Consider the following 23,645-nt stretch of genomic DNA (forward strand, 5'->3'; position numbering starts at 1 on the left):
AACTGCTATAAAGCAATAATGAAAATACACAAAATAGTCTTACAAAAACAAAAGCAAAAGGAAACCTAAATCTAAAAATTAGGAGCAGGTTGCTCTGCAGGGAGCTCGCTCAGCCTTTCCTCATAGGTGAGGTGCTCCACTCCATCATCCTTGTGGTGCTTCACTGATCTTTCCAGCATGCCCATGTCTTTCTCATAGTGAGGGGCCCTGAACTGGACCCAGCACTCCAAGTGTGGCCTCCACAGTGCAGAGCAGAGGGGGAGGATCCCTTCCCTCAACTGCCAGCAACACTCCCCCTAATGCAGCCCAGGATAAGGACACCATTCACCTTTGCAGCAAGGCCCCATTGCTGCCTCATGTCTACCAGCAGTCCTAAGTCCTTTTCTGCAAAGCTGCTTTCCAACTGGTTGTTCTCCAGCATTTGCCAGTGAATAGTTATTCCTTTCTAGGTGCAGGACTTCATAGTTTCCCTTTTCAGTTTGGTGTTGTCGTAGTTTAAACCCAGTCAGGTAACTCGTTCACTCACTTCCCCCCTTCTTTCCCTCCCCCTACTCCCAGAGGGATGGAGAGGAGAATCGAAAAGAATGCAACTCCCACAGGTTGAGATAAGAACAGTTTAGTAACTAAGGTATAACAGAGATCACTACTGCTACCACCAATAATAACAATGATAAAGGAAATAACAAGGGAAGAGAATACAACACCTCACCACCAGCCGACAGATAACTTGCCCCCCCAGCCCGACCAAGCTCCGACCCATACCTCCTCCAACCCTGCAGTCTCCCAGCCCTTCCGGCTAACTCCCAGTTACATCCTGGGCATGACGTGCTGGGGTATGGAATACCTCTTTGGTCAGTTTGGGTCAGGTGTCCTGTCTCTGCTTCCTCCTGGCTTCCCCTTCTCCCTGGCAGAGCATGAGGCTCACAAAGTCCTTGGCCAAACCAAAACATCATTGTTATCAGCTCTGTTCCCAGGCCGAAAGTCAAAACAGTGCACTGCACCAGCTACCAAGAAGGAGAAACATGACGGCTACTGCTGAACCCAGGACAGGTGTTGTCTTCAAGCCTGTAGATCATTAACGAAGAAGTTGAACAGCACTGGCCCCAGTATCTACCCATGGGGTACACCACTAGTTAATGGCCTCCAAAAGGGCTTTGTTCTGCTGATCACTACCCTCTGGGCCAGCTCTTTTCAAGCCACCTCATTCTGTGTTCATCCAGATATACCTCGTCAGGTTTACTATGAGGATCTTATGGGAGACCATGTCAAAGGCCTCACTGGAGTCCAGGTAGAAAATATAGCACAAATGTCCCAAGACAGTTCATTAAATCATTGTATTTATTAAAGCAAATGGCTAAAGAAAAGCAAAACTAGAGAGCAAGCGTGCTAGGCCCTATTCATAGAAGTAACAGAGCCCAAGCATGATTCAGTTAAGTATTACAACACTGAAAATTGATCTCAAATTCACTACTTATAAATTGCTCCAGACTATAGCAGGAGACACCCATCTCACACGGTGACACCTGAATTTGTGTGCCTTAAGCTGAAACCCTTTACGCACCTTACAGCTCAAGAAAAAGCAAGCTGCCAATTCCAAACGGCACGCAGAAGGGCACCAGTGCATTACCAAGAGTCAGCAGGCACTGAACACCCAAGCACAGGGACAGGCCCAGTGCTTCTGTAAGAAGCAATTTCTTGAGCTTTAACAACAAAGTGGTCTCTACAGTGGTAATCTAAAGAGATTAGATACACAACCTCCTTTGATGTTGTAGCCAAGTCTTTCCCATTGAGGTGTCTCAGAGCAATGGTGTAATAGTTCATTTAATAAGACAACTTGGTAACAAATCCCCTCCTTAGCACACACACATATTACAGCAACAGTCCTGAAACATAAAGACTCTCAGCTGCTTTACCCCCTTTGGTTTTGCTTTATGAGAATTCTTGCACTCAATGATACCCAGCTGAGAATGATTTGTCAGTCTAGCAAAAGTGATTTTCAGAGCCCTTGCATGAGGCCAGCACAAACAAGTGTGGTCTGGCACAACTCTGCATTCTTTTTTCATATTAACCATATTTCCACTCTCTGAAAGGACAGGCAGGAGCAAGCAAACACGCCTCTGGCCATTTCCCAGCAAAGAAACAACATTTACAAGAGTCGAAGTTATTTAATTTCACTTGGTTTGGAAGGACAAAAACCCAACAACAACCACAAACATGAGTTTCAGGTGGTCTTCAGTGGATACCGCTGTTCCGAGGGCACAAGCAAGGTAAGCAGTAGACTTTCCTCCATAGATGTTTGCCTATATTGGCCTCCTCATCTGAGCAACTCAAATATTATCACAGCCCTGGGAAAGTAACACCTCATTAATTTGGGGAACCCGAAGTAAATGCCAGGGTAATTGTTATCTGGCTAAAGCAGTCTCAGAACTACAGAAGCTTCTTTTGGGAGAACTGAGGCAGGAGTGGATGATACTATTGCCCTTTCTCTGCTCCTTCCACTACCTCTCAGAGGGAGACTGTACAAGAGACTGTTCACAGAGACAGGGGTTAGGAAACTGCAGCAAGTTCTCATATAGAAATGAGGAAAGAAAGACAAAAAACAGGTAAAAGTAATGCTTTAAGGGTCATTAATGACATGCTTTCAGTCACATTTCTTCTAACACTTCACTTAATTAAACATGCCTCAACAAATGATCACATAAAGTGTCATGTTTTCTGCAAGACTTTATCTGGGTTAGAACCCCTCTGACTCAGCAAACTTTTCAACTTCCTAATGATGCTAAATCAGAAACCACAGCAATAAACAAAAAGAAACAGGATAGAAAGAGGCAGGGGAGGGGAGAACAGGAGATCTGCAACTAACCTTCAAGGGAAAAAAACCCAGTTTGCTCTCTCTGCTACAGCTACCATAGTCAAATAGGTATTAATTTTTGAATAAATATATTTTAAAAAAGTAACTATATGAGTATTTCTCAGGAAAGCTATTGGGAAATAAGAGAATTTGCAAGAAATGAGAAATAAACGGCTCAAAGCAAGCTATGCATACAGAAGGTCAATAAAAGTGAACACAAAATGCAAACTTCCCCCTACATCAAACTTTTATACATTGCAAAATGTAACTCAAGGAATTAATTCTTTGCCTCAGCTTTTCAAAGGGGAGGAGGAAAAAAGACAGCTAATGGGAATGAGCAACAGAAAATGGCATTACCTTGCTGGAGGTACAGAAAACTTCAAGAATCCCATTATCCCCAAGGAGATTCTGCAGAATGTCTACCCTAGAATTTGGAAGGGATGGCACACTAAATCCCAAATCCAAACATAAAAATACTTTAAGAAATCTTTCCAGTGTAGTTACAGCATAAGTTGTATCAAACTGCTTGCTCACACCTTGGCCTCTTCCAAATAACATGTTTTTTCCCCTTACAGTTCTGGACTTTTAGCACAGTACCTCTTGAATGGTGCAATAACCACTTTACCCCAGCCCCTGTTTAAGTTATATGGCCCCACTCTGGAAAACATACCTCTTTCCCAGAACCTTCCTGCTTTTCCTTCAAGCAACCCAGTAAATTCCTTCCTCCCCTTCACCATGTGGTTATCACCCCCCAGTATCTCACTGCATTGAGCTGCTTAATACCATTCCCATCAGCTGCAAGAAAGAAAGAGGCACCAGAGTGGAAGCCAGGATCCCAGCTTTCACCACACTCCTTTGTGATTATCTCAGCATCTCTTTATCCAACAATGTTAACTGAAGCACCCACTGCAATATTTAGTTACTGCAGAATGCTGATCACATTTTACTCCCTTATTTCATCAAGCATTCAACGTCCAGTTAAAGTGAAGAAAAATAAAATACAGAAATTGAGATGAGCAGCCTCATCTCCAGCCTTTCCTCCTCTAACCAGGATGCCCAATGCTTGGTTTGCCAGTTAAACGAGCAGGTTTTCACTTGCCTGTTACTGCTTACAGGAAGGATGCTGAATGAGGCCATCTCACCTGGGTTGTAGAAAGCAACTGTGGTGCAGAAAACTGGCAAAACTTCCCAAAATAAGAACAGAGCTGCTAAATTTTCATATTATCGCCAGTAACTATTCTTCTTTCATTTACATTTATAAAGCCCTTTCTATTCTCCATCACATGCTGAACTTTATAAGCTAGAAAAAAAAAAAAAATAGAGCTTCTATTCAAAATACAATGTATGTTTCAGAAATTTTCCTAACACTTCAGCAGCCTCCTGGCACAACCAGAAATGTCAGTTTTCAGACATGACCACCTCCAAACTGAAAAAGTTATCAGCCTAGAAGTCTGATAGTATTTGAGGATTTCTATTCTATGCCTGACACATTTTGCCCCTCATATAACAGCCCAAGTCACACTTGTGTTCCCACAGATTCCAAAGTCTATGATAAGTGAAAATGTCTTGCACTCTCTGTCTCACTTCACCTTGTTAACTGTACTTGCAACTAAATGACCTGAAGCTTTTGCATTCCCCAGATACACTACCACCAGATGCCTCAAGCAGGGAACACACCCATGTGTTGTCAAAAGAAGAAAATTCATTAGGTGAAATATATTCCCAGAATCCCAGGGAGAAAGCCGTGCTCCAGCCCAGAGAGGAAAGCAAAAAACTGCCAAGGTCCCCACTCTCAACAAAAACTCTCAAGTCCCAAATCCAGTGATTAGTATAAGAGTGAGCATTTTAGCAAAAGGATAAAATGGCTTCCAAGCCCCGCTTCAGAGTTGTATGCTCATGTATGACCAACCCTTGAGGTATGGAAATGCAAGAGAAGAACAACCCATGGCAGTATCTATTTCATCATGCATCAGGGTAAAATTTTCTAAGTAAATAACTTGAATACACCAGGTAAGAATTCATAGCTTTCATCTACCTGGTACAGCACCTGAGCAGAGAAACAAGGCCTAGGAAAAACCCGCCTGCCCCTTCCCACTGTAGCTGGGACACTGAGCAGGGAGCCAGAGGGATAAGGGACAACAGGTTGCAGTGCAAACTGCTGAGTTGGATGAAAACAGACAGCAAACATTTAATCATATTCATACAGATTTACCAAGCAAGGCTTCAGACAAATCCCTTCTCACCAGCAAGTTTTCTGGGATGTGAAAAAAACTCCTTTTTTTTAAAGAGATGTTGTGGGAGAATTCTATTACAAACTGTTCAGCTATGCTGCTAATGCTGCCCTGCAAAATCCACTGACAATCCTGGCTGCACAATCATAGTCAATTCCCGTTTGCCTTCACAGAAAAGCTGCAAAATCTGGTTCGTGTGTCCTACCAGTACACTGATGTTTTCAAGTACTTTTTCTGCCATTACCTCACTAAACAGTACAAAAGGATTCAGTACTTCTCTGATGCTTAGTACATCTTAGCTCATTCTGCATATCAAGAGAAGGCTCGGGAGGACCTGATCGCTCCCTACAGCTGCCTGCCAGCAAGATGGAACCAGGAGGGGCTGGGCTCTGCTCCCAAGGAACAAGGGATGGGACAAGAGGAACCGGCCTCAAGCTGCACCAGGGCAGGTTTAGATGGAGCTGAGGAGCAATTCCTGCCCCAGAGGGTGCTCAGGCATTGGAACAGGCTGCCCAGGGCAGGGCTGCAGGCACCATCCCTGCGTGTTCACACACCGTGGAGACGAGGCCTCAGTGCCACCGGTTAGTGGTGGCCTTGGCAGTGCTGGGCAATGGTTGGACTGGATGATCTCGAAGGGCTTTTCCACCCAGCTGATTCCATGATTTCGCGATTAATCCGCCTGCACGCAGAGACCATCCTCACGGCTACCGCCGAGGGGGGGGGAGGCTCCGGGGCGCTCTCGTGTTGCCAGAAGCGCAGGCAGCCGCGCCACCGGCCCGACCGGGTAGCCGCCACGGGGCACCGGCTCCACAAGCAGCCGGAGCCCTGAAGCTGTTACGGGTAACGGCTCCGGCCCGACACCGCCACGTGACGCACGGTGAAGCGGCAGCGCCGTCTACGCCGGCAGCGGACGCGTCTCGGCCGCGCTGACCTGACCGCTCGCGGAGCCGTAATGTCAGAGGCCTCGCCGCGCACGGACCGGGTCCCGGGACTCTCGCCGAGCACGGACCGGGTCCCGGGGCTCTCGCCGAGCACGGACCGGGTCCCGGGGCTCTCGCCGCGCACGGACCGGGTCCCGGGGCTCTCGCCGCGCAGGGGGCGCTGTTCGCTTTCCTCGAATTTCCTAGTGGCTACGGGCAGTTCTGAGGCAGTTCCGAGCAAAGCCGAAGGAGGAGGGAGCAAGGAGCGGGCAGGGCTGAAGGCTGCGAGTGCGGCGCGATGTGTTTTTCTTCATCACATCCCAGTGGATGTCCAGCTACCCGGTTTGCACTGGGGATTTCCCAGTCTAGTCACAGGTTAAGGCTGAGTTACCTGATCACAGGAGCCTTAGGTCAGTTCCCACACTCTTCCCGGGAAGGAAAGGATGGCAGCGGGAGCTGATCACTCTGGTGAGAAACGAGCAAACAGCAGCAACAAAACCAGTACAAACACACCACACCCGCCCCCACGTGCTGGTACCCAAAAAGTGCTACTATACAAAAGATCTTGACAATAGTGATTCTTCCTCTTTTATTCCCCATCTGGCCCATTAATTTAAGGCAGTTTCATAAAAAACAACCACACATACAAAAAACAACGCAAAACGAAACAAACAAAAACCCAAACCAAACAACTTATAATAGTGAAACTGTACAAGACTACATTCATGGTCCCACTCCCGTAATTCCATTCAGATGCTGGTGTTGCTTATTACAATAATGTTGGATTTCTCCACAGTCACACTTGGGAAGGGAATGGAACAGGTAAGCTCATGATCTGTCAGCAAGGCACAGCAATCACAGGCTGGAGACACAGCACGTGTCCACTGCATCAAAAAGCAGCTCAGTGCTGAGCGCCAGTTGGTACCTGCAACTTCTTGATACTGACTTGGAATAAAATCAGGAAGATCTGTTCAAACAACTTCAGGCTAGATAGGTAGAAGGCAGAAAGCGAAGCTGCACTTAACCCAGATCATCTAATAAAATAAATAAAAGTGTCTGGAACAGATCAAACCCAGAAGTGGCAGACAAGATTAGTCACAGGTCCTTAGTCAAAAAGAGCATTCACCATCGTATTATAACAGAGTCCAGGGGATCTGAAACACTAAAGTAAGCAACTCAAAGAACAAGATGAGGTTCTGTTCTGCAGGTCCTGGGTCACCTTCATAGAACAGTTTGGCTTAGAAGGAATCTTAAAGCTCATCCAGTTCCAACCCCTGCCACAGACAGGGACACCTTTCACTACACCAGGTCTCTAGTGTGGTGACAAGGCAGGTCTGAGGTCAAACGGGGAGGTCTGGTCTGCTGATGGTGACCATCAGGCACAGTGATACCAGGGCAGGTCCGTAAGAACAAGGCAGGTGTGAGATCAAGCTGGACAGTCAGCCATGGGTTGGAGTCCACATCTGTGGGGGTCATGCCCAGGCACAGGAATGACTGTTGCTGGGCTGGACACCAGTACCTCTATAGTGTGGCTCAGGCAGGACAGAAGGGCCAGGTTTGAGCTGAAATGGAGATCCTGTGCCCATGGGAAGAAGGTTTGTGTAAAGGCTCTAGGACAGACTGGTGAGGGCCATTAAGATACACTGGTACACTCAGGACCCTGATACTGACACTGGATGCTCATGTTTAGTCTCTGCTCTTCCTGTGTTTGTCCTCTGGCTATTGTATGAAAATGTCCTTCCCATGTGAGAATTACGTCACTGTCACTGATCTCCATTTCTAAAATGTTGTGAGCTCTGAGGCTCAGATTCTAACTCAGATATGGATATGGTTAAATAGTTTTAGGGAAATTAAAAAGATACCAAGGAAGGCCAGAAAGCATGACACAACATGTGCAGTGGGATCACACACCATCTAGAAATACAAACTAGTGAATGAACTTTGTTCAGGGCAAAACACAAGTCCCTTCTGCAGGTCACCTTTAGTCAGAAAACAAAGATCTCCTCAGCTTATCCAAACAAGAAGACAGTGGGGCCTGTTGCATCTTACCCTCAAAACCACTGACAATGTCCAAACTTGCCTTCTTTCCAGTTTCTCTTCTAGGAAACTGTTAATTCCTCACAGCTAGAAAGACCCCCACCAGCCAGCATATTGCTGTAGAAGGCTAGTGGCAACTGTCTTTTATAAAGAACAAGCACTAACCTCTTGTCTGGTCTGAGCAATGGCACAGATAACACCTTCAAACAAGAACAAAGACAATTCAATTACAAGAAAAAAAGTGAAATGATTAAGTTACTGACAACAGCACTATGAGTAAAACCAATGCCTTTCCAGTTTGTACTTCCCTCCTAACTTGCTAACAACAGTTCTTGGTCAGTACAGTGGACAAAGAGAAGTTAGGTCCCTGAAGCCTTGGAGGCGTACTAAGGGAGTGAGAACATGGTAAAGACAAGCTCCTATCAGGCCAGATTCTCATTATGTGATCCAGCCTGAATAAGTCACTGATGAGAATGGTTCTGAGCAACTGTCTTCCTGGCCACAGATTCCACCTTGTCCAGTTAGAGGCAGTGGTCCTTTGAGCACAGACTGTCATTTTCTGCCAGCCCAAAGGAGAGACATGAACACCAGTGTCTTGGAGGCAGTGTCAATGTCTTTCTCCTGTATTTTCACCAGGTTCATCTGTGTTACACAAACAAAAATCTGGAATTGGACTGAGGACAAGACAGCCTTGGACATGCATCCCCATGTTCTAATACGTTTTTTTCTCCTTTCCTGCCAGTTGTGCCAGTGCCCTAGCTTGCAGAGCCATTAATGTGAACTGGATCAGGAAACAGTGCCAAAGTTTAAAACCAAAATTCCATTTAACAAGGTTTAAGGTGAAGTGGCCAATGTACAAATGCAGGTGTTGGAAACAGAAGAATTCCAATGAAATACAGGATGTAATCCAGTACATACCAATGGACAGCATCTTTATTATTGTGCATCACCCATGGAAAGCCAGTAGTATTTTTCATGGAATAATCATACTTTAAGCAGCTTCCTCAAGTTCTGGATGAATTTGTTCTCTCAGCCAATTATTCTGATCTGGTTTTCCTACATTGATTTACAGCTTATGTATAATGCTGGCATTTTAGCTATTCAATTTCTTCTTCATTTTCACTATTCTTCCCACCTCTGGTAAGCCTGCGTGCTGCAGCAACAACCAGAAATGGAAGTTTTGTGGCTTCACTTTCTCTCCAGTTGTGTGGCTTACTTGCATAAAAGTGGTTTTATATGTGCCAATTTTACAAGAGAAATCACTTTACGTAAAATTCACCAAAACGACTTGATGCCACAGCATCAGTTTCATTCATGTATCTGCCACTGCTGCTGTTACTTGACTCATGAAGGTGAATGTGTGCGCAGTTTACTATGCACATTTACACCTTTGCAGATCAGAACACTGAATGTCCCTAAGCAAAAGGCAAAAAAAGAGTCACTTTGCCAAGTAGTCATAAACTGTTAAGATCCAAGTGTCAATTTTGTGGCACTTCACAAATCTGTGTTATGCAAAGCCCTCCTAAATGCTGTTTGGATCCTTGACAGAACTTCTGGTCAGGGTACTGCCCAAACTGGACTTCACAGAAATATTCCAGCACATACCTGATTAACAACTTTGATTAACAACTTTGTGCACTGCGTTGCTTCCTTAGGAGAGCAATGCAGCAAAGCTCTCCCTGCAGCTGCACAGCAGCTTTTACCCCTTCTTACATTTCTTATCACAGAGGTGCTCCCAACAACACTGACGAGCTTTGGCCAGTGGTGGGTCCCTTACCAGCCATCTAGAACTGGCTCCATCTGACAGGGGGAAGCTCCTGATGCCTTCCTACAGAAGCCAACTCTGCAGCTTCCCAGCTACCAGAACCTTGCCACATAAACCCAATATACACCACAACCAATACCCAATATACCATTACTGATCACACACACATTTGTGCTGTGTTAGGTTCAGCTCAGTGTATCACCAAGTTGCAATACAGATCCAGACAAAATTCTCTAGGATACAAGTAGCAAAGTCTCTTGTACTGGTGTGAGCAGGATGAGTGGCCTGCCCACCTTTTTTATGACACTCTTGGCCTCATTTGCTGCTCAGAGTGCTGAAATCTAACAGCTGTAGCAACTGCTACAATCTGAAATCAAGTTCGCTCCATTAACACTCTTTCACACTCCCCCTGTGGCATCATGTCATTAACACAGATTATAAGCAATCTGGGGCAGCAGATGTCTCTTTACTACTGTCTCTGTGTGAAGGCAGTTAGCACAAAAGAGCCCTGGTGAAGATGCTGGTTACAAACAGTAATTAGCTAGCTGCATTACTAAACTAAACCAGTGTAACAATGCATACATGCATTACAATTAGTAAAAAAATCAAACAAATGAATGCAAAGGCTGAGGATTCTTTAAAAACAATCAATATTATCTTGGAAGTAATACAGAAAATAGCCAACCTTCAGAATAAAAAAAAAGCAAAACTTTGCAACCAATGACAGACTAGAAAGATGCAGATAATACCATCATGTTAGAATGTACTTTACCATAAAGTACAATGGGACAAAAACCTTAGCCCAAGCCCCACACTTGAAAAACACTAATACAGCAAATACCGGATGGAAGTAAGATACGATATACTGAAACTGTGAGATCAAGAGGAACAACCTTGAGAGCCAATAAATCAGCATTGTGACGAGTGACTATTAATCCAGTCAGATCCGTCGTTATCTCAACCCCTCTTGCCCCACGTTGGGCGCCAAAAAGAACTGTCATGGTTTAAACCCAGTCAGGCAACTTGTTCACTCACTCCCAGTGAGTGGTGCTGGGCTGACAACAATCGAGGCCCCCCCCCCCCCCACCGGGGCTCTCCCCTTCCCTGCTCCTGGAGGAACGGAGAGGAGGATCGAAAGAGTGCAACTCCTACGGGTTGAGACAAGAACAGTCCAGCAACCAATGTACACAAATCACCACCACTACTACCAATGACAACAATGATAAGGGAAAATAACAAGGGAAGAGAATACGATACCACCGGCCAAGAAAAGAGTCCCACCCCGAAGCCCGTGTCCTTCCGGGTAACTCCCAGTTACCCCCCCACCCCGGGCATGACGTGCTGTGGTATGGAATACCTCCCTGGCTAGCCCGGGTCAGGCGCCCCATCTCTGCTTCCTCACAGCTTCCCCTCCTCCCTGGCAGAGCATGAGCCTCACAAAGTCCTTGGTCAGGATAAACATCACTTCGCAACAACCAAAAACATCGGCTTCACCAACACTGTTCCCAGGCTGGAAGTCAAAACACAGCACTGCACCAGCTACCACAAAGGAAAAACATGACTGCTACTGCTGAACCCAGGACACCTCTTTTAGACCATTAGGAATACCCTTATTGAAATCAGCCATTCTAGGTAACTTTTGCTCAGGAGTACAACAGAAACTGCCTAAGGAGATGTCAAATCTACTCAAATAATGTTCACAGATCTTGGAATAGCACTGTAATTTTGGCGATGTATTTGTGTATACATAGTGAACCTAAAAGTGTCCAGTTTGATAATCAAATTTTTAAATGCATTTTGAAAAGATGGAGCAAAGGCAGCCCACAAATGCAGGTTAAATGACAGGGAGAACTAAAAAATGAGAAATTTTAAAATGTTCACTTTATTTAATAAAGATAAGATTGAAGGGTAATGTGTTTATTTTAATTACTGAGAAATACCTTAGTCAAATACAGGTTATCAGACTCACTGCAAAATGAACTAGATTAAACACAGGAAGCTGAAACAGAACAGTGATGGATTTTGTTTTCATCATAAACTCTATGAAGGCAAAAGTCATTACACTGGGATTTTCCTCAAGTAACAAATATCCAAGATGAATAATTAAAATAAGACCTTGCTTGCTGATAGAACCTAGACCAAAGTTCACATGGATTTTAAGTTCCTTCACAGATTAGACTCTATTACAAATCAATATTATTTAAGGAATAATAGGAAAGAAGCCACACACTGAAGCGTTGTGGAATTTTTTTTTTGTGAAACGGTCTAGATTTAACTTTCTGGGGGAGGGAGGAGAGAGTTCAACAATTCGTATTATAGTGTCGTACAGGGAAAAGCCCCAAACTCACACTGAAACTCCTTTCCTTACAGCCATGTTTGGTTCAGCTCATTCTGAATCTGATTTTCAGACTAGGAATGCTATCTGTAGGTGGTCTGGATTTAGCTGCAATTCACCTTTCTGGTTTTGAAGGTCTGAATTGCATCCATGGACATATTAACAAGCCCTCCAAAGACTATGAAATGAGCATGGGATGACCAACCCTGATGTAGACACCTATGCAACAGTCACCAGTGTTCAGTCTGATAAATTCTGCCTTCGGTATCTGTACCATAACCAAGACGCTACCAGAAACCTGCTCACTTTTTTGGGCCTCAAAAAAGATCCACTGCAGTTTACTGATGCCAGGAAAGATACTTTATCTCAAATATTTAAATAATAAAATAAAATTCTACACTCACTAGTGTGCAAAATTGTTCTGTCCACAAGGAGAGCAGCCAAGGAACTGATGAATCATCACCTCGATAGAGCTGCCTCAACCATGAATGTGTTTGCCTTCATGGAGTTTCTTCCTTCCCTACTGTCTATGCATCTCCATCTTCTAGCATCCTACAGCATATCAATACAAAGGAGAAGAACTGAAGACATAGTGGCTGAATAAAACAAAATAAATCCATACAGCAGCTGTACAGCAGGCCTGAAGTATTCCTTCTAGGAAGCCAGATTCTGGCCCAAGTATCCCAAACTCCAGTGTGAAGTTATCTGTTCTGTCATCCAGGAGATCCAAGAACCACAAGAAATAGTCTAAGACCAAGCTTTAGGCACAAAACTCTGTATTGTAAGAATGAAAAAAAAAAAAAAATTATCATAAATGGAGCATAAATTTGAAAGACATTTTATGTGTAAGAAAGAAGGAAATGAAGGTAAATATCATAGGGCAGGAACTGTATGTGCAAGCACATAATGTAAAGAAACCAAATAATAGATAAAGTGATCTCTTCAGGTGCATGCAGATTTGAGAAAAATGTCTACTGGGAGTTTGCTAATAGCATCAGGTTTATATTCATATAACAGTATTAGCAGGTATTAAAAGATGAATAATGCTACTGAGAATTATGAAAACCCTTAACTTCCCAGCCACAGACTGGAAAAGAAGACGACAGTTACAATGGCTGGGCCTCAGGAGCCACACAGGGAATAACCAACAACCTCGCACAGAATAATCCCAAAACCAGCAGAAAGATGTGCACTTTAAATTTTTGGTTTGCTAAGGAAGATTTTATTGTAACTCTGACCATAAAACCAACCCAACACACAAGCCTCCATTTGAATGTTTCAGTTTAAATTAATTGGAAGGATGAATAAAACAGGCCTGTATCCAAGCTGCTCACTTATAAAAGGAAGAAATTCTGACAAATTAAGAGATGAATGTAACTAGTCAGACTTATGAGCTGAATAAGAATGGACCTTGGCATTTCTTTAAGGCAAAGCTGCTAAAGCTGCTTTTTCAGCATTGGCAGCAGCAGAGTAATTCAGGAAGTGTATCCTAGGCTGTGCTCCTGTCTGCAGGTCTGACATGCATCCTTCTTCAATTCTTGGAGATGCTGCACTAGAACTGTAGTGCCAGTTATGACTGAACTGCTGGTAACCAGTCAGGGAAGGAATCACCTGCATCTCTGTAAGAGACCTTTACTTACCATGTCAGTCTTCTTTGTACTAGTGGTAAATGGTCAGATGCCACAGACTCAAAGACAAGCAGGATGCAAGTGACACACACAGCCCTTCTTGTCTTTTGCCACAACCTGCCTACATTATCAAGACAGCACAGAAGGTTCAGATCAGCTTGTGGATGAAAAACAGTCAAAGCAGGACCTGAGCAAGAGATTGGATATAATGTTAGCTAAATGAAAGTATTCTGGAAAGCTTTCTTTTACATATATGCTTCTTTTGCTGAAGGTTCATACAACTGGAGCAGTCAATGTGTAGTTTAGACATATTACCAAACTCCCAGACATAAGTGGCTTTAAAGAAAACTCCCATTAAATATTAGGGAAAAAAAGCCCAAACAGCAAAAAAACAAACCACCACCACCACCCCCCCCCCCGAAAAAACAACCCCCACTGTGAAGGCGTCAAGCACAGGAATAGGAATCACAGAGGCCGTGGGATATCTGGATATACTCAAAAACCAAACAAGCAAGGCACTGAGTAACTTGATTTAATGAGTTCTGCATGGAGTAAAGGTATTGGATCAGATGACTCTCAAGAGATTCTTCCAACCAAAATTATTCTGACCTTATTCTATTACTTCTTTCTTAAGCTATACTCTCAGATAACAGCAACAATGAATAAATTTCTCCTCAAGGATTCAGTCCTGTCCCACTGCATGATGACTTGGATTAACCAATCAGACATTAACTTTACAGAATACTGTAAAATAGTTCCTCAGCAGTGTGTTAACCACAAGAACATCAAACTGACCAAGTATCCTTTGCACTGGCTTCTATTTGGATAAACATCCAAATTCTAAATTGTGTGCACATAGAATATGCAAAAATCATCTGATGGTCCAGATTGTGAGAGACTCTCATAATCATCCCAATAGCACTATGGAACTTTGTCTATCAGACACTGCTTACACTTACTTGTACTTCAAAACATACATCTTTGATCTTGCCTTTTCCAACACAGATAGCAACCTGCACATTAAAATCAAGAACTGAACATAAAAGCCTTATCAAAGAAAAATATTCTGGGACATACACAATTATACTTGAGAGGAAGATAAATTAGTCACAAATAATATGCTACTGGAAAGCAGTTACTTGAGGCTGAAATCACTGAAAATTTAAGAAATTACAGGGCATTGTCCTATATGTAGTGATGCCCATCCACCCTGCATTCCCTCTCTCCTCCGCTGTTAGAGACCCTAAAAGGTGTGACTCCTGAAATCTTGAACTACGTACAGCGAGTGGAACATTTTAAATGTAATATTCCTGCTCCAGTTCCTTTCCTCTGAAATAGGGATAATCACACCATCACAGCTCAATTGAGTACCAAGAAGTTAATTGCTGTTTGTGAAGCATTCCGGTAGGATACTGATGAACAGCATAGCGACACCTGTGTGGAAGTTAGTAACTCCATTCAACGTGGTGTGTAAGTGGCATGTGGTGAATAAAGCCCACGGCAACACAGTAGAGGATGATTAAAAGCAATATTGACTGGTTCCCCCCTCAGCAGGCTCTCTCCGTCTTTCACACCGAGTGAAGCAAATTCCTATAGGAGAAACAGCCCACAACTACGTAACTGAAGCCTTTACCATCATGCTTACTGACAAACCCGAGGACACCTCCTCTCATCATGGCCCCTTAACATTACCTTTTATAATGTACGCACTAAGTTATCGTACAAGCGCGCGGCCTGCAGCACACAGCGCGGGACGTGCAGGCAGGCGCTAACTGCACATGAACGCCAAGCCACAGCGCTTCCCCTCAGCCACCGGAGGCCGGGTTTCTGCCCGCAGCTCTCCCGTTGCCGCCTGCCCTCGATGAGCGCTGCGAGCGCCGACGGACGGAGGACTGAAAAGCAGAACGAGCACCCACCAGCTCCCGCAAACCGCTGTGACCCCGCTCCCTCCCCGCACCTAGAGCATGGCGCCCGCCCCTCCCGCCGCCGCGGTGCCCGGGCCCGCCAGAACCGGGCTGCCCGGCCTGAGTCACCGCCGCCTCCCGCGGATCCGCCTCCCGCCGCGCCTTCCCAGCCGCCCGGGCACCGCCCGGCACACAGCAGCCGCGGCGGTTGCCAGGCTGAATAAGATAGAACATGAAAGGTGAAATAACAGGAGCGGCCACGCCCGGGGCTGCGGGGAATCTCGCTTAACCCTTCTCCGCCTGCGCCCGCGGTGACTCCGGCTCCAGGAGGGGCTGCTCCGCCAGCCGGCCCGGGGGGCGAGGGCAGCAGGGTAGCCGGGCACCGGTACGGCCGCCGATGCCCTTTGCACGGCACCTTCAGGGACACGGGGGGTCACGGGTTGGCTTCGGACACCCTTGGCACGGCACCCCAAGGAGCTCGGGGCACACGGGTGGAAGCTGCTGCTGTGGAAGAGGAAGGCACAGTGCCCTGCCCGCTCCTGCTGCAGTGGTGCCATTGCCCAGGAGTTACTGCTGCAGCACACCGCTGTCTCCCCAAAAGGGACCGGAGAATGGGAAGTCCCTGATGAGCCCGAACCCTTCTTCCCTGGGTGGCTGCGGGATGGAGCGTTCCTGGGCCGAGCCTGGGCCCGCTGGCCAGGGCCCCTGCCCGGCTGCCAGCTCTGAGCCTGCTCCCAGGCCTGCTCCGCAGCCAGGCCCGAGCTGGTCTGACAGGCTCAGGGCAGACGGGAAGGGAGAGGCCGCCTGCGGCTCAGGAATGTGCAGCCCTTATCTCTGGCTCCCCTGCAATCCTGGGGAGGGAATAACTCTCCGGAGTTTGCCTTTCTCTCGCTCTTACTCACCCTCTGCCCTGGGTGGAGCTTGATTCTCGCTGGCTTGGAGGTGCCAGTGAATCAGGCTGCAGGCACGTCCAGGGGAGCGGAGAGCCGGAGAGCACGACCCACCACCTGCCCTGGCTCACCTGGGAAGGTAGGAGAAGTGTAGGCACCTCCTGGGGTACCCCAATGGCCACGTGAGTTGGCGGGCAAGGGCTGGGGAGGCCCTGTCCTTGCTTCTCTGCGCAGGGCTGGGCGCTCGGGATCTGAGGCAGGGACTTCTTCAGGCAGTCGTGGGCAGGAGATGGCTGCTTCAAAGCAGAAAGGCACCATACTGGAGCAGGAGCTCTCAGCCATGCTGTGGCTGTCATGGGAGAATGGAGAGTCCCACGAGGCGGGATGGGCAAGGGGGAAAGGGGAACAGAATGCAGGCAGTGTGGATGGTGAGGGAAGAGACCTGTCAATCTTCAGGTAGCGTGATCAAAACTGCTTAGTGAACACCAGACTTTTGTCCCATCTCCTTTGGGGAAGCCCAAAAGTTGCCTATTTCAGAACTTATTCCTGTCTTCAGGAAGAGATCTTACAGCCTGACTCAGCTTCCTATGACAGAGCCTGATCTGGCCTTTTTTGATAAGAAACATGGTAGGGATATGTAGACAAGAGATTGGGACAAAGAGGACTTCACTGGTGGCGGTGCTGGAAGGGCCATGGTCTGCAGTAGGCAAAGAGCCAAGAAAGAGCTCCTGAGGCCCACTGCACCTTTCCTCGCTGTGGTGTATAGCATGGGTGCTTTCCTTGCAGGGGTGTGTAGCTGTCTGCTGACACGGCCTGCAAGCAGCGACACAGACATCCATGCACGTACATGCAAAAGGACAGACAGATGCGTGCAGACACATGCGTGCACAGGCACACGTGCATATTCTCACTTAGTTTTTTCCACAGATGTGAGCTTGTCTGGCAGGCCTTGGGTTTTGTGTGAGCATGGAGGAAGGGGAAGGTCTTGTGTTCCTAAATTGAGGTCAATAGAGGTCAATTATGGCTTGTGTCTGGCCTGAGGACCCAGGTTCACTGAAGTTCTCTATCTTCTAAAACAGTTAGAGGGGAGGAGGCACTTGTAAAGGGACAAAAGTGCCTATAGCATCCTTCTGCTGAGAACATCTACTTCATGGAAGTTTCAGTAAGCTTAGCTGTGATCGAGACAACTCTCAACAACACGCTAGCCCCAGCCCAGAGCAGTGCAGAGCATTGGCGGCCTGTGATGCCTTTCTGCAGCCTACAATACCATATGTTTTCACTAGAGGAGGACGCAAGAAAAGACAGCACGCCTTCACTCTTGCAAAACCACAGCAGGGCTGCGGTCTGGGGAGAAAGTTTTTTTCATCTTTGGCCTAACTCCCTTTTATGTGAGGGGCTGTATTTGAGAGTTTTATTTGCTGTCACCTGGCAGTGGAAATAGTAGTGTTCTGAGGAAAGCAAAGTTACACTCCTTGTGTGGTTGTAGGGAAAATTCAGTGTCAAAGGAAAAAGTGAAAATGTCACATCCCACAGCCTGGTATGATTGTGCCAGAGCAGAGTCATGGCTGAGAACAGACACCTTTGCTCTGTACATCATTTGTAAGGCAATCACAAGCTTTCCAAGCAACTGAAATTCACCTCCAAACCTTCCAGAATTGGACTTCTTTGTATTTTATGGTTAAATGGAATGCTTTTGGACTGCTTTGTAGAACCCATTTCACTGGATTTTTGTAGCCCTAATGAGGAAGAGGAGTTTCTGGAGTGCTTTTCTAAAATCAGGATGTGAGGGAAAGTAAAACTCAAGGGCAGCATGTAGTTCTTCTCCAAATTATACCTTACACTGTTGGACCTTTTCTTTAAGTTCTCTGTTTCAGACTTCTGCATACCTGGTACCTAATAAATAATAACCCAAGGAAAGGGACAGTTGGTGTAAGTGTTGCTGTCATAGACATGGTGCTTAGGAACATGTTTTAGTGGTGGACTTGGCAGTGGTAAGTTAATGGTTGGACTCGATGATGTTAATGGTCTTTTCCAACCTAAACGATTCTGTGCTTCTCTCTCTTCTGGTAATCTGCTCTCTGTAAGAGGCCTCTTTTGCACGCAGTATTGCATTTCACTTTTCGATAGATGTAAACATCAGGTTTGCCCTAGTGACTCTTTGCAGGCTGGGTTTACACATGCCACTCCGGACCCTTTATTGCATAGGATCAGCTAAGATAGACATGCTCAGGTGCTGTCTAAATCACTTCACAAGAGAAATTGCATGTAACTTTTTCTGCTACTTTTCCCCTTCCTCTGGCCTGTGGGAAGATCCCCTGGACCTTCTGAACATCTGGCTGAATCCCTGATTCTCCGAAGAATATTTTGTGGGATCCCTTGCACTGACTGTTAAGCAGAGGTGGGTGGAAGTCCAGTAGGTGTTCTGAGGTGCTGACCAGGCTCCCAATTCTACCATGCCACATGCCTGTAGCATTCAAGACATGTACTACTCACTTTAGACAGAGTTTATTTTGGCAGTTCATAGGTTTAAATGACAGATATATGTAATAATGGAAGTAAAGTTGTAATCTCTGGAAGCTCAATGAGTGAATTGATTAAATGAATTGAAGCAGTTTCTCATGTGATGATCATGACTTCAGATGAAGTGAAACGCAGACTACAGAGGGCAGACATACAGGGTTTTTTAAAATGATGACTGAGATCCGTATAAGACCACCTAGAGTAAAGAAGGGGATCACATTCACTCATGCTTTTTAACACAGAGTGATCAGTACAGACTAGTCAGATGACCAAAAGAAAAGGCCTGGGAGTTATATATGTGACATTGTAGCAGGAATAACAAATCCCTTATTTTGGTCTTCCAAACAGAAATTTTAACAGTAAGCCAGGCTTGGAGCCTACAGCCTGAAACTGAGAGAACCTTGAGAATGAGAGCACAGAGTGACTTCAGCAGAAAATACAGAAAGGAAAATTGAAAGAGGAAAAATAATTGCTGTGAGGACTCAGCAGACACAGTTGTGGCTGAGAAAGGGTTTAGTTCAGACTATTAGCCACGTTTCACCATGTGGTTCTGTGGAACATACCTGAGCCTTGCTTGTTGAGAAGAGCAGTTAGTAGGAAGGTATCCAGCATCCTTTGCCGCAGCTCTTGTAAAATTCCCATGGTAATGTTGTATGGCTTAACCAGGAAATTCTGGGGTGCACTTGAAAACTTCAAGAGCTACAGGCACGTCACTGTGAGATTCGCAAGTGAGAGGTCTTAAAATGAGAGATCCTTTCTCGGTAGAAGTACAATTCTTAGTAAAGACAGCTAGTACATGTAGGAGTAGGTTCTGGAAAGGATGAGCATATCTGTCACTGTTAGTACAAGTTATTCAGTCTGCTGCAGCAGGATTAGAAGGCACTAGCTGTCCCTCTATCACACAATGCAGAATTAAAAAACCCTGTCCTTAAACCTCATTTTAAACCACATTGCAGGAAACAGGTCCCTCCCCAAATCTTTTACCTACTACAAAATTTTATTGAGAGCAAACCAACATTTTCCATGTCATATTGTCACTATGTCTGCTCAGGTAGTTTGATCTTGGGCATTACTGTCCTCTTCTAAAACTGACCCTTCCTGAATATTAGCAACCTGTTTTCATAGAATCTTTTCTCTATTATCAGGCTTTTCTTTCTTTCTTTAATAATTTCTAAGTTTTGAGGGTTCTAGACATTTTGGAAACCTGAAAATGTTCCACATCCCCTCGTAAGAGATGTAAGTATTGTCATTGAACATGGTGCATGGGTCCGGTGTGCCTCTTGGACCACTGTTTGTAAACTGTGCTTTACATTCTTCTCTTGGATTTACCATTTCCTGCTTTGACTCTCAAAATTGCTTCAATTTATTTCTTTACCTGAGTTTGGAAGTTCGTCAGACATTAATAGCACAGAGGTGTTTTGTGACTCTGCCATCCAGCAGGTTGAAGTAAATTATTCTGTCTGTGTGGCCTTTTTCTTGTTGCTGATATCCAGGGTGATGAAATGACAAGGTGTTTAAGCCCAGCAAATTGTGCCTATACTTGCACATAAGCATGGGGTGTCAGGCAGAGATCCTATCTCACTAGCCAGTGATAGAGCCTTGCTTCCTCACAGGCAGTTCCCTCTGCTGGTGCATAGACCTACAGAGGCCCCAGCTTTTGGGAGTGTCTTGAAGCAGAGAAGCAGGTCCAGCCAGCAAAGTGATGATCTGAGAGAGGCAGGCTGGGAACTTGCTGTGCAGGCAAAACACGTAACAACAAGCGCTGGAGTCAGCATTGGGAAGGAAGATAGAGCCAGCCTGAGGTGCTGAGACATCAGCAGGGACTGTCAGGCAGCAGCAGATGAGACAGAAAGGAAACATTGAGCCAGTTTCCTTTTAGACTGAGTACAGTCCATTGTTCTTGATTCACACCTGGCACAAAGAGTCAAGAAAAATACAGGTCCATTTGGTTTATTTTATTTGATTCTGAGGGTTTTGTGGTGCTCAGCCCCTCAGCAGAGCTGAAACCAGAATTTTGTGCTATTTTTTTTAGAAAAACAGTTAAAGTCCATTGAAATGGCACATCATCTGGGCAGGCAGCAAATGATGCACAAGCCAACAGGTCTATACTTTTGCCAGTTTCTGCTCTTAAGGGGTAAAGGGAGAATTTTTTTACATCTCACTTCATCTGTCACTTTTCATGCTCTGCCTGCATTAAAAATTTCCTTATGGTTACATGTTTTTCTGTGCAGAGATAGTTGTGGACTGTGATCACACTACTGCTTATCCTTCCCAATATTAAGAGGGTCTGATAGCTTTTGTGGATCACAAAACCGGAATGCTTCTGATAAGTATCAAAGCTAGTAAAGTCACTCCCAGTTATACCAGTGTGAACAGAAACAGGCCTCAGGCCAAGCCAAGGGAAATTTCTGTTGGAGACTCCCTCCTCAGTAAAAGCTCTTGGTAATTTAGCTCCATCCTCCTTTCTCTCCTCCTGTTTCTCCCCTGCTACTGTTTTTTTGGCTGTGCAGAGCTGCATTGGCACCATAGCAAACAACCCAGTGTCTTTGGGAAAGCCCAAGCAGACGGGTGGAGGAGACCTTTGCTGCTGAGAGACTGAATCCTGCCTCTCATCAGCCCATTATATCAGCCTTCATCTCCCACTTGTTAAGTTTTCAACAAGCTCCTTCGTGCTCTCCTTTATCCACTGCCCCCAAGCATGGGAGGAGTTACTCATAACAGCTACAAAGCCAACCTTCTTTTTCTCCTTCAGCTTCCTCCTGAAAAACCCCAGCAACTATCCCATATTAGCATGCTAAAGAGCTAGTGTACTGAATACTTGTTTCTTTCTACAGCCTTCTCTGTACCTTTCTGTGTTCATCACTGTATGATCTACTAGATTTAAAGAAAGGATTTCTTGGGAAGGAACTAAAGTTTCCAGTCTTGGTTCACTCTTTACCTAACATAGCAAGGTTCTGATCGTGGCTGGTGTTACAAATTGATTGCTTAGGAGAGCCCAGAACTGCATGAAATTCTAAATAATGGGAACAGCCTTCTGGAATGTGTGAGGAGAAGACATTGTGGATCAGTGCTTTTTTTTCCTGACTTCATGAAATACCAATTCTGAGTGCAAAATCAGAGGAACAGTAAATGCAAAACACTGCACAGCTTGTATAGAGAAGATGGGAACCAGTGTGGTGACTTGTCAAATGATAAATTAAAGCTAGCCTGGAATCCCTGTGAAAATAAATTCACAAATGTTTCATCTTGGTCCATGCGCTCTTCGTGGAGCAAGTACGTTCCTTAACAGACTATCTGTCTGATACCAGTTACTTTGCCTATCCTTTAGGCATCATGATGGTTCTCCCATGCTTCTCCTTATGTTTAGAAACTCCCTCAAAAAGTTGTTTTTCAGATGTCCCCTTAGAAGCTGTCTGTAGTACAGTGCCTACAGACCACCAAATTCCACAACTGATTGTGAGTACAGTGCAAAATTTGCACATCTCATGGTTGTGCCTTTGTACCTCTTAGCTCATTTTCCTTTCATCTGTTTATTATGTGTAGTGGGGACTAAATTAGGAGACCGTCCTAAGCAAGAATCAATTTAATAATTGCTGGTACTTCATCTAGTACAATGGGTTTCTGACTCATCATCACAGTCTTTTACTATAGCTGTACATTCAGTCAAACCAGCAAGGCTGTTTTGGTGATCAGTTGTCAGTGATCAGGAAAGTCAGTTGGTGGTCATTGGGGCAGTTCAGCAACAGCAGGACAGAAAGAAAAAAAAACACAAACGTAGTAGTCCTGTGCCATAAATCAGCAGGATGCTCATTGCTCCTTGGTGGTCAAAAAGCAAATGGCATATTAGGAAAGGAACAGAATGTGAACACTCCATATAAAACCATATTTCACTTCCATCTGTCAGCTCCAGTCCCACCAACTCAAAAAAGAATACAGTAGAGTGAAACAGATTCAAAGAAGAGAATATTCTGGAGGATCACCAGAGGCACAGAGCAGTTTCAGTGTACAGAAACAGTTGAGTAAGTTATGGTTCTCCATCTGGAATGGTGATGAGTGATGGGAGAGTTAACATGCATAAAATCAGAGTGGCATTTTCACAATGGGATTAGAAAAATCTATAATTTCTCTGGAGGATTATAATCTAAATCAATGGGATTTATGTGAGGAAAAGCCATCTCAATCATTTACACGAAGGTTGATTGGAATACATTATTTTGAATACAGCTTCAGCTGAAGGATGTGGATGCACACAGAAACACTGTACACTGGGGTGTGTCAGTGCAGAGGAACAGTTTTATGGCAGCTGTCTCTATGTGTGTACCTTTATCTGTAGTAGTCTCTGGTAAATGCAAGGTACCACAGTTCACTTTTGTTGAAGAAGGAGTTGCCCTTCATTCATGACAAGGAATGTGTATGGTGGGGACTGTGGATCATGATGTTTGTGCAAACTTAGTTTAGTTCACAGTAATTTGATCACAAATCCATACCCTAATGCTGGATATGCCAAAATCCTTTCAGGGAATAAAAATGCATTGCTTTCAAAATGCCATTAATAAGATCTCTT

General features: G+C 45.1%; 1 protein-coding gene and 1 long non-coding RNA gene across 3 annotated transcripts in view; one reads left to right on the forward strand and one right to left on the reverse strand.

Annotated features, from left to right (window-relative positions):
- Positions 1-12,227: 12,227 nt before the first annotated feature.
- LOC133282820 (uncharacterized) lies at positions 12,228-15,674 on the reverse strand. Its single transcript, XR_009747717.1, has 3 exons — positions 14,727-15,674; positions 13,780-13,888; positions 12,228-12,691 (listed from the first exon to the last, which is right to left on the reverse strand). It is a non-coding gene; the product is annotated as an uncharacterized LOC133282820 (long non-coding RNA).
- A 608-nt stretch (positions 15,675-16,282) lies between these two features.
- The window catches only part of FAM83H (family with sequence similarity 83 member H), a 28,082-nt gene continuing 20,719 nt past the window's right edge, over positions 16,283-23,645 (forward strand). Inside the window, exons 1-2 of one of the 2 annotated variants that reach the window (XM_061479143.1) lie at positions 16,283-16,700; positions 18,872-18,959. The gene's annotated coding sequence lies outside the window, so the exon portion shown is untranslated. The remainder of the gene's footprint in view (positions 16,701-18,871; positions 18,960-23,645) is intronic. The other variant, XM_061479142.1, reaches the window with a different exon arrangement.

The sequence above is a fragment of the Pezoporus flaviventris genome, unplaced genomic scaffold, assembly GCF_033815535.1.
Source record: "Pezoporus flaviventris isolate CSIRO_AGI_PZ_B2104156 unplaced genomic scaffold, CSIRO_AGI_Pfla_v1 ptg000142l, whole genome shotgun sequence".
Lineage (NCBI taxonomy): Eukaryota > Metazoa > Chordata > Aves > Psittaciformes > Psittacidae > Pezoporus > Pezoporus flaviventris.